Raw genomic sequence first — 11,356 nt, forward strand, 5'->3', positions numbered from 1 at the left:
CTACAAAACAGAGTAGAAAAGAGCATTGTATATTGTTTCTGACACACTATATTCAGAGTTATTTTGCTTTTAACATTAAGGTGCCAAGATAATATTTAGATTTTCTTTGATTCGCTTAAATATAGAATTTCTCTATTTTACATGAGAGAGCATATTGAATTGGTGTATATATTCCAAAACAGAGTACAATAGGGCATTGTATATATTTTTTGACAGATTATATTCAGAGTAATTTTGCTGTTAACATTGGGGTGCCTAGATAATATTTAGATTGTTTTTGATTCACGTAAATTAAGAATTTCTCTATTTTACATGAGAGAGCATATTGAGATGGTTTAAATACTCTAAAACAGAGTAGAATAAGGCATTGTATATTTTTTCTGACAGATTATATTCAGAGCAATTTTTCGTTTTACATTGGGGTGCCTAGAAAATATTTAGATTTATCGATTCGGGTAAAATTCAAATTTCGGTATTTTACATGAGAGAGCATATTGAGTTGGTGTATATACTACGAAACAGAGTATAAAAGGGCATTTTATATATTTTCTGACAGATTATATTCAGAGCAATTTTGCTGTTAACATTAGGGTGCCTAGATAATATTTAGATATATTTCAATTCATGTAAAATTAGAATTTCGGTATTTTTTATTAGAGAGCATACTGAGTTGGTTTATATAGTCCTAAAAAGAGTAGAATAGGGCATTGTATATTTTTTCTGACAGACTATATTATGAGCAATTTTGCTTTTTGCATTGGAGTGCCTAGATAATATTTAGATTCATTTCTATTCGCTTAAATATAGAATTTCTGTATTTTACATGAGAGAGCATATGTTTGCGTATATACTCCAAAACAGAATAGAATAGGGAATTGTATATTTTTCTGACACATTATATTCAGAGCAATTTTGTTTTTATTATTGGGGTGCCTAGATAATATTTACATTATTTTCGATTCATGTAAATTTAGAATTTCGGTATTTTACATGGAAAAGAAAACGTAGTTAAAGTATATACTCCAAAACAGAGTAGAAATGGGCATTGTATATTTTTTCTGACAGATTATATTCAGAGCACTTTTGCTTTTATTATTGGGGTGCCTACATAATATTTAGATTTTTTTCAATTCACGTAAATTAAGAATTTCGGTATTTTACATGAGGGAGCACACTGAGTTGGTGTATATACTCCAAAACAGAGTAGAATAGGGCATTGGATATTTTTTCTGACAGATTATATTCAGAGCTATTTTGTTTTTAACATTGGGGTGCCTAAATAATATTTAGATTTTTTTGATTTGGCTAAATTTAGAATTTCAGTATTTTACATTAGAGAGCATATTGAGTTGGTGTATATACTACAAAACAGAGTAGAAAAGGGCATTGTATATTTTTTCTTGCAGATTAAATTAAGAGCAATTCTGCTGTTAACAGTCGGGTGCCTAGATAATATTTAGATTTATTTTTGATTCGCTTAAATATAGAATATCTGTATTTTACCAGAGACAGCATATGGAGTTGGTGTATTTACTCCAAAACAGAGTAGAATATGGCATTGTATATTCCTTCTGACCGATTATATTGAGAGCAATTTTTATTTTATCATTAAGGTTTCTAGATAATATTTAGATTATTTGAAATTCACGTAAATTTAGAATTTCGGTATTTTACATGGGAGAGCAGACTGAGTTGGTGTATATACTCCAAAACAGAGTAGAAATGGGCCTTGTATATTTTTTCTGACAGATTATATTCAGAGCAATTGTCTTTTTAAGATTTTGCTGCCTAGATAATATTTAGGTTTTTTCGATTCGCGTAAAATTAGAATTTCGGTATTTTATATGAGAGAGCATATTGAGTTGTTGTATATATTTCAAAACAGAGTACAATAGGTCATTGTATATTTTTCCTGACAGATTTTATTGAGAGCAATTGTCTTTTTAATATTTTGGTGCCTAGATAATATTTAGATTTTTTCGATTCGCGTAAAATTAGAAATTCTGTATTTTACATGAGAGAGCATACTGTGTTGGTGTATATACTCCAAAACAGAGTAGAATAAGGCATTGTATATTTTTTCTTACACATTATATTCAGAGATATTTTGCTTTTAATATTGGGGTACCTAGATCATATTTAGATATTTTTCGATTTACTTAAATATAGAATTTCTGTATTTTACATGAGAGGGCATACGGCATTGGTGTATATACTCGAAAACATAGTAAAATAAGACATTGTATATTTTTTCTGACAGATGATATTCAGAGCAATTTAGTTTTTAACATTCTGGTGCCTAGATAATATTTAGATTTTTCTGATTTGCTTAAATATAGAATTTCTGTATTTTACATAAGAGAGCAAATGGAGTTGGTTTATATAATACAAAACAGAGTAGAATAGGGCATTGTATATTTTTTCTGACATTATATTCAGAGCAATTTTGTTTTTAACATTGTGGTGCCTAGATAATATGTAGATTTTTTCGATTCGGGTAAAATTAGAATTTCTGTATTTTAAATTGGAGAGCATACTGAGTTGGTGTATATACTCAAAAACAGAGTAGAAAAGGGCATTGTACATTTTTTCTGACAGATTATATTCAGAGCAATTTTGCTTTTAACATTGGGATGCCTAGATAATATTTAGATTTTTTTCGATTCGCTTAAATACAGAATTTCTGTATTTTACCTGAGAGAGCATATGGATTTGGTGTATATACTTTAAAGCAGAGTGATATAGGGCATTGTATATTATTCCTGACAGATTATATTCAGAGCAATTTTGATTTTATCATTGGGGTGCCAAGATTTTATTTAGATTATTTTCGATTCACGTTAAATTAGCGTGTCGCTATTTTACAAGAGAGAGCATATTCAGTTGGTGTATATACTCCGATACAGAGTAGAAAAAAGCATTGTATATTTTTTCTGACAGTTTATATTCAGAGCAATTTTGATTTTAACTTTGGGGTGCCTAGATAATATTTAGATATCTTTCGATTCACGAAAATTATAATTTCGTTATTTTACATGAGAGAGCATACTGAGTTCGTGTATATAGTTTAAAACAGAGTAGAATAAGGCATTGTATATTTTTTCTAACAGACTATATTCAGAGCCATTTTCTTTTAACTTTGGGGCGCCTAGATATTATTTAGATTTTTTTCGATTCGTGTAAAATTGGAATTTTGATATTTTACATGAGAGAGCATATTGAGTGGGTGTATATAGTACAAAAAAAGTAGAAAAGGGCATTGTATATTTTTTCTTACAGATTATACTGAGTGCAATTTTACTTTTAACATTGGTGTACCTAGATAATATTTAGATTTTTTTCGATTCACTTAAATATCGAATTTCTGTATTTTACATAAGAGAGCATATGGAGGTGGTGTATATACTCCAAAACAAAGTAGAATAGGGAATTGTATATTTTTTCTGACAGATTATATTCAGAGCAATTTTCTTTTTAACATTTGGGTGCCTAGATAATATTTACATTTTTTTCAATTCACGTAAAATTTGAATTTCGGTATTTTACATGGGATAGCATACTGAGTTGGTGTATATACTCCAAAACAAAGTAGAATAGGGCATTGTATATTTTTTCTGACAGATTATATTCAGAGCAATATTGTTTTTATCATTGGGGTGCCTAGATAATATTTAGATTTTTTCGATTCTGTTAAAATTATAATTTCTGTATTCTACATGAGAGAGGAAATTGAGTTGGAGTATATACTATAAAACAGAGTAGGAAAGGGCATTGTATATTTTTTCTGACACATTATATTCATAGCAATTTTTCTTTAACATTCGGGTGCCTAGATAATATTTAGATTTTTTTCGATTCGCTTAAATATAGAATTTTTGTATTTTAGATGAGAGAGCATATGGAGTTAATGTATATACTCCAAAACAGAGTAGAGTAAGGCATTTTTTATTTTTTCTGACAGATCATATTTAGAGCAATTTTGTATTTAATATTTGAGTTCCTAGATAATATTTAGATTTTTTTCAATTCACGCAAAATTAGAATTTCGGTATTTTACATGAGAGAGCCTACTGAGTTGGTGTATATATTCTAAAACAGAGTAGAATAGGTCATTGTATATTTTTTTTAACAGAATGTATTTAGAGCCATTTTCTTTTATATTTGGGGCACCTAGATATTAGTTAGATTTTTTTCGATTCACGTAAAATTAGAATTTTGCTATTTTACATGAGAGAGCAATTTGATTTGGTTTATATATTACAAAACAGAGTACAAAAGGGCATTGTATATTTTGTGTGACAGATTATATACAGGGCAATTTTGCTTTTAACATTGGGGTGCCTAGATAAAATTTAGATTTTTTTCTATTCGCTTAAATATAGAATTTCTGTATTTTACATGAGAGAGCATAAGGAGTTGGTGTATATACTCCCAAACCGAGTAGAATAGGGGATTGTATATTTTTTCTGGAAGATTATATTGAGAGCAATTTTTCTTTTAACATTGGGGTGCCTAGAGTATATTTAGATTTCTTTCAATTTGCTTAAATAGAGAATTTCAGTATTTTACATGATAGAGCATATGGAGTTGGTGTATATACTCCAAAACAGGGTATAAAAGGGCATTGTATATTTTTTCTTTCAGATTATATTCAGAGCAATTTTGCTTTTAACATTGGGGTGCCCAGATAATATTTAGATTTTTGTCGATTCACGTAAACTTAGAATATCTGTATTTTACATGAGAGAGCACACAGAGTTGGTGTATATACTCCAAAACAGAGTAGAATAGAACATTGGATATTTTTTATGACAGATTATATTAAGACCAATTTTGCTTTTAACATTGGGATGCCTAGATTATATTTAGATTTTATTCAATTCGCTTAAATATAGAATTTCTGTATTTTACATGAGAGAGCATATGGAGTTGGTGTATATACTCCATAACAGAGCAGAATAGGGCATTGTATATTTTATTCTGCCAGATTATATTCAGAGCAAATTTGTTTTTAACATTGGGATACCTAGATCATATTTAGATTATTTTCGATTCAGGTAAAATTATAATTTCTTTTTTTTCCATGAGAGCATATTGAGTTGGTGTATATACTCCAAAACAGAGTAGAATAAGGCATTGTATATTTTTTCTAACAGACTATATTCAGAGTCATTTTCTTTTACATTTGGGGCGCCTAGATAATATTTAGATTTTTTTCAATTCACGTAAAATTTGAATTTCGGTATTTTACATGAGAGAGCATATGAAGTTGGTGTATATACTCCCAAATAGAGTACAAAAGTGCATTGTATATTTTTTCTGACAGATTATATATAGAGCAATTTTGCTTTTAACATTAAGGTGCCTAGATAATATTTAGATTATTTTCGATTCGCTTAAATATAGAATTTCTGTATTTTACATGAGAGAGTTTATAAAGTTGGTGTATATATTCCAAAACAGAGTAGAATAGGGCATTGTATATTTTTTCTGACAGAATATATACAAAGAAATTTTATTATTAACATGGGGTGCCTAGGTAATATTTAGATTTTTTCGATTCATGTAAAATTAGAATTTCTGTATTTTACAGGAGTGAGCATACTTAGTGTGTGTATATACTCCAAAACAGAGTAGAATAAGGCATTGTATATTTTTCCTAACAGACTATATTTTGAACCATTTTTTTTAACTTTGGGGGTGCCTAGATATTATTTAGATTTTTTTTGATTCGCGTAAAATTAGAATTTCAGCATTTTACATGAGAGAGCATATTGAGTTGATGTAGGTACTCCTAAACAAAGTAGAAACGGGCATTGTATATTTTTTATGACATATTTTATTCAGAGTAATTTTGCTTTTTACATTGGGGTGACTAGATAATATTCAGATATTTTTCGATTCGCTTAAATATAGAATTTCTCTATTTTACATGAGAGAGCATATGGAGTTGGTGTATATACTTTACAACAGGGTACAATAGGAAATTGTATATTTTTTCTGAGAGATTATATTCAGAGCAATTTTGTTTTTAACATTCGGGTGCCTAGATAATATTTAGATTTTTTTCGATTTCCTTACATTTAGAATTTCTGTGTTTTACATGAGAGAGCATATGGAGTTGGTGTATATACTCAGAAACAGAGTATAATAGGGCATTGTATATTTTTTCTGACAGATTATATTCAGAGCAATTTTGTTATTAACATCGGGGTGCCTAGGTAATATTTAGATATTTTCGATTGGGGTTAAATTAGAATTTCTGCATTTTACATGAGAGCATATACTGAGTTGGTTTATATACTTTAAAACGGAGTAGAATAAAGCATTGTATATTTTTTCTAACAAACTATATTCAGAACCATTTTATTTTAACTTTGAGGCGCCTAAATATTATTTAAATTTTGTTCTATTCGCGTAAAATTAGAATTTCGGTATTTTACATGAGAGAGCATTTGGAGTTGGTGTATATACTCGAAAAAGAAGAAGAATAGGGCATTGTATATTATTTCTGACCGATTATATTAAGAGAATTTTGTTTTTAACGTTGGGGTGCCTAGATAACATTTAGATTTTTTTGATTCGGGTAAAATTAGGATTTTTGTATTTTACATGAGAGAGCATATGGATTTGGTGCACATACACCTAAACAGAGTAGAATAAAACATTGTATGTGTTTTCTGATAGATTATATTCAGAGCAATTTGTTTTTAACATTGGAGTGCCTAGATAATATTTAGATTTTTTTCGATTCACGTAAATTTAGAATTTCTGTATATTACATGAGAGAGCATACTGAGTAGGTGTATATACTCCAAAAAAAGTAGATTAGGGCATTGCATATTTTTTCTAACAGCCTATATTCAGAGACATTTTCTTTTAACTTTGGGGCGCCAAGATTTATTTAGATTTTTTTAGATTCGCATAAAATTAGAATTTCGGTATTTTATGTAAGAGAGCATATTGAGTTTGTGAATATAGTCCAAAACAAAGTAGAGAAGGGCATTTTATATTTTTTCTGACTGATTATATTCAGAGCAATTTTGCTGTTGACATTTGAATGCCTAGATAATATTTAGATATTTTTTATTTCATGTAAAATTAGAAATTTGGTATTTTACATGAGAGAGAATATGGAGTTGGAGTATATATTCCAAAAGAGAGTAGAATAAGGCATTGTATATTTTTTCTAACAGACTATATTCATAGCCATTTTCCTTTAACTTTGGGACGCCTAGATATTATTGAGATGTTTTCGATTTGGGTAAAATTAGAATTTCTGTATTTTACATGAGAGAGCACACTGAGTTGCTATATATAGTACAAAACAGAGTAGAAAAGGAAATTGTCTATTTTTTCTGACAGATTATATTCATTTCAATTTTGTTTTTAACATTGGGGTGCCTAGATAATATTTAGATTTTTGTTGATTCGCTTAAATATAGAATTTCTGTATTTTACATGAGAGAGCATATGGAGTTGGTGTATATACTGCAAAACAGAGTAGAATAGTGCATTGTATATTTTTTCTGACAGATTATATTCAGAGAAATTTTGTTTTTAACATTGGGTTACCTAAATAATATTTAGATTTTTTTCGATTTGGGTGAAATTAGAATTTCGGTATATTACATGAGAGAGCATGCTGAGTTTGTGTATATACTGCAAAACAGAGTAGAATAAGGCATTGTATATTTTTTTCTAACTGATTATATTCAGAGCCATTTTCTTTTATCTTTGGGGCGCCTAGATATCAATTAGATTTTTTTCGATTCGCATATAATTTGAATTTCTGTATTTTACAAGAGAGAGCATATTGAGTTGGTGTATATACCCGAAAACAGAGTAGAAAAGGGCATTGTATATATTTTCTGACAGATTATATTCAGAGAAATTTTGCTTTTAACATTGGGTTACCTAGATAATATTAAATTTTTTTTGATTCACGTAAAATTAGAATTTCGGTATTTTACATGAGAGAGCATACTGAGTTGGAGTATATACTCTGAAACAACGTAGAATAGGGCATTGTATATATTCTCTGACAGATTAGATTCAGAGCAATTTTTTTTTAACATTGAGGTGCCTAGATAATATTTAGATTTTTTCGATATGGGTAAAATTAGAATTTCTGTATTTTCTATGAGAGAGCATATTGAGTTGGTGTATATATTACAAAACAGAGTAGAATTGGGCATTGTATATTTTTTCTGACAGATTATATTCAGAGCAATTTTGCTTTTAATAATGGGGTGCCTAGATAATATTTAGATTTCTTTTGATCCGCTTAAATATACAATTTCTCTATTTTACATGAGAGAGATATGGAGTTGGTGTACATACTTTAAAACAGAGTAGAAAACGGCATTGTATATTTTTTCTGACAGATTATATTCAGAGAAATTTTGATTATAACATTGGGGTGCCTAGATAATATTTAGATTTTTTTGGATTCACGTAAAGTTAGAATTTCAGTATTTTACATGAGAGAGCATACTGAGTTGGTATATATACTTCAAAACAGAGTAGAATAGGGCATGGTATATTTTTTCTGACAGATTATATTCAGAGCAATTTTTCTTTTAACATTGGGGTGCCTAGATAATATTTAGATTTTTTCGATTCGCTTAAATACAGAATTTCTGTATTTTACATGAGAGAGCACATGGAGTTGGTGTATATACTCCAAAACAGAGTAGAATAGGGCATTGTAAATTTTTTCTGACAGACTATATTCTGTGCCATTTTCTTTTAACTTTGGGACGCCTTGATATTATTTAGATTTTGTTTTATTCGCATAAAATTAGAATTTCTGTATTTTACATGAGAGAGCATATTGAGTTGGTGTATATACTACAAAACAGAGTAGAAAAGGGTATTTTATATTTTTTCTGACAGATTATATTCAGAGCAATTTTGCTTTTAACATTGGGTTGCCTAGATAATATTTAGATTTTTTTGATTTGGTTGAAATTAGAATATCGGTATTTTACATTAGAGAGCATAGTTAGTTGGATTATATATTCCAAAACAGAGTAGAATAAGGCATTGTACATTTTTTCTAACAGAATATATACAGAGCAATTTTCTTTTATCTTTGGGGGGCCTATGTATTGTTATGATTTTTTTTTTGATTCGCGTAAAATTAGAATTTCGGTATTTTACATGTGAGAGCATATTGAGTTGCTGTATATACTCCAAAAAAGAGTAGAAAAGGGCATTGCATATTTTTTCTGACAAATTATATTCGGAGCAATTTTGCTTTTAACCTTGGGGTGCCTAGATAATATTTAGATTCTTTTTGATTCACATAAAATTAGAATTTCGGTATTTTACATGAGAGAGCATACAGAATTGGTGTATTTACTCCAAAACAGAGTAGAATATTGCATTGTATATTTTTTATGACAGATTTTATTCAGAGCAATTTTGTTTTTAACATTGGGGTGCCTAGAAAATATTTAGATATTTTCGATTCGTGTAAAATTAGAATTTCTGTATTTTACATAAGAGAGCATATAGAGTTGGTTTATATACTTCGAAACAGAGTAGAATACGCCATTGTATATTTTTTCTGACACATTATATTCAGAGCAAGTTTGTTTATAAATTTTATTTACCTAGATAATATTTAGATTTTTTTCGATTCATGTAAATTTAGAATTTCTGTATTTTACATGAGAGAGCATACTGAGTTGATGTATATACTCCAAAACAAAGTAGAATATGGCATTGTATATATTTTCTTACAGAGTATATTCAGAGCCATTTTCTTTTAACTTTGGGGCGCCTGGATATTATTTAGATTTTTTTCGATTCACGTTAAATTAGAATTTCGGTATTTTACATGAGAGAGAAAAATTAGTTGGTGTATATACTCCAAAACAGAATAGAATATGGCATTGTATATTTTTTCTGAAAGATCATTTTCAAAGCAATTTTGTTTTTAACATTGGATTGCCTAGATAATATTTAGATTTTTTCAATTCGGGTAAAATTACAATTTCTGTATTTTACATGAGAGAGCATATTTAATTGGTGTATATACTACAATACAGAGTAGAAAAGGGCATTGTATATTTTTTCTGACAGGTGATATTCAGAGCAATTTTGCATTTAACATTAGAGTGCCTAGATAATATTTAGATTTTTTCGATTCGCTTTAATACAGAATTTCTGTATTTTACATGAGTGAGACTACTGAGTTGATGTATATAATCTGAAACAGAGTATAATGGGGCATTGTATATTTTTTCAAACAGAATATATTTAGTGCCATTTTCTTTTATCTTTGGGGCGCATAGATATTATTTAGATATTTTTGGATGCACGTAAATTTAGAATTTCGGTATTTTACATGAGAGAGCATATTGAGTTGGTTTATATACTCCAAAACCGGGTAGAAAAAGGCATTGTATATTTTTTCTAACAGAGTATATTCAGAGCCATTTTCTTTTAATTTTGGGGCACCTAGATATTATTTAGATTCTTATCGATTCACGTAAAATTAAAATTTCAGTATTTTACATTAAAGAGCATATTGAGTTGGTGTATATACTCCAAAACAGAGTCAAAAAGGGCATTGTATATTTTTTCTGTCAGATTATATTCAGAGCAATTTTGCTTTTAACATTTCGGTGTCTAGATACTATTTAGATTTTTTTCGATTCACGTAAAATTAGAATATCGGTATTTTACATTAGAGAGCATCCTGACTGGTGTATATACACCAAAACACAGTAGAAATGGGCATTATATATTTCTTCGGACAGATTATATTCAGAGCAATTTTGCTTTAACGTTGGGGTGCCTGGATAATATTTAGATTCTTTTCGATTCACCTAAAATTAGAATTTTTGTATTTTACATGAGACAGCATATGGATTTGGTGTATATACCCCAAAACAGGGTAGAATAGAATATTTTATATTTTTTTGAAAGATTATATTCTGAGCAATTTTGTTTTTACATTGGGGTGCCTGGAGAATATTTAGATTTTTTTTGCTTCATGTTATATTAGAATTTTGGTATTTTACATAAGAGAGCATACTGAGTTGGTGTATATACTCCAAAACAGAGTAGAATATGACATTGTACATTTTTTCTGACAGATTATATTCAGAGCAATTTTGTTTTTAACATCATGTTGCCTTGATAATATTTAGATTGTTTTGACTCGGGTAAATATTGAATTTCTGTATTTTAGATGAGAGAGCATATTGAATTGGTGTATATACTACAAAACAAAGTAGAAAAGGGCATTGTATATTTTTTAGGACAGGTTATATTCAGAGAAATTTTTCTTTTAACATTGGGGTTCCTAGATAATATATAGATTTTTTTCAATTCGCTTAAA

This window comes from Callithrix jacchus, chromosome 20, assembly GCF_049354715.1.
Source record: "Callithrix jacchus isolate 240 chromosome 20, calJac240_pri, whole genome shotgun sequence".
In the NCBI taxonomy this organism is placed as follows: domain Eukaryota; kingdom Metazoa; phylum Chordata; class Mammalia; order Primates; family Cebidae; genus Callithrix; species Callithrix jacchus.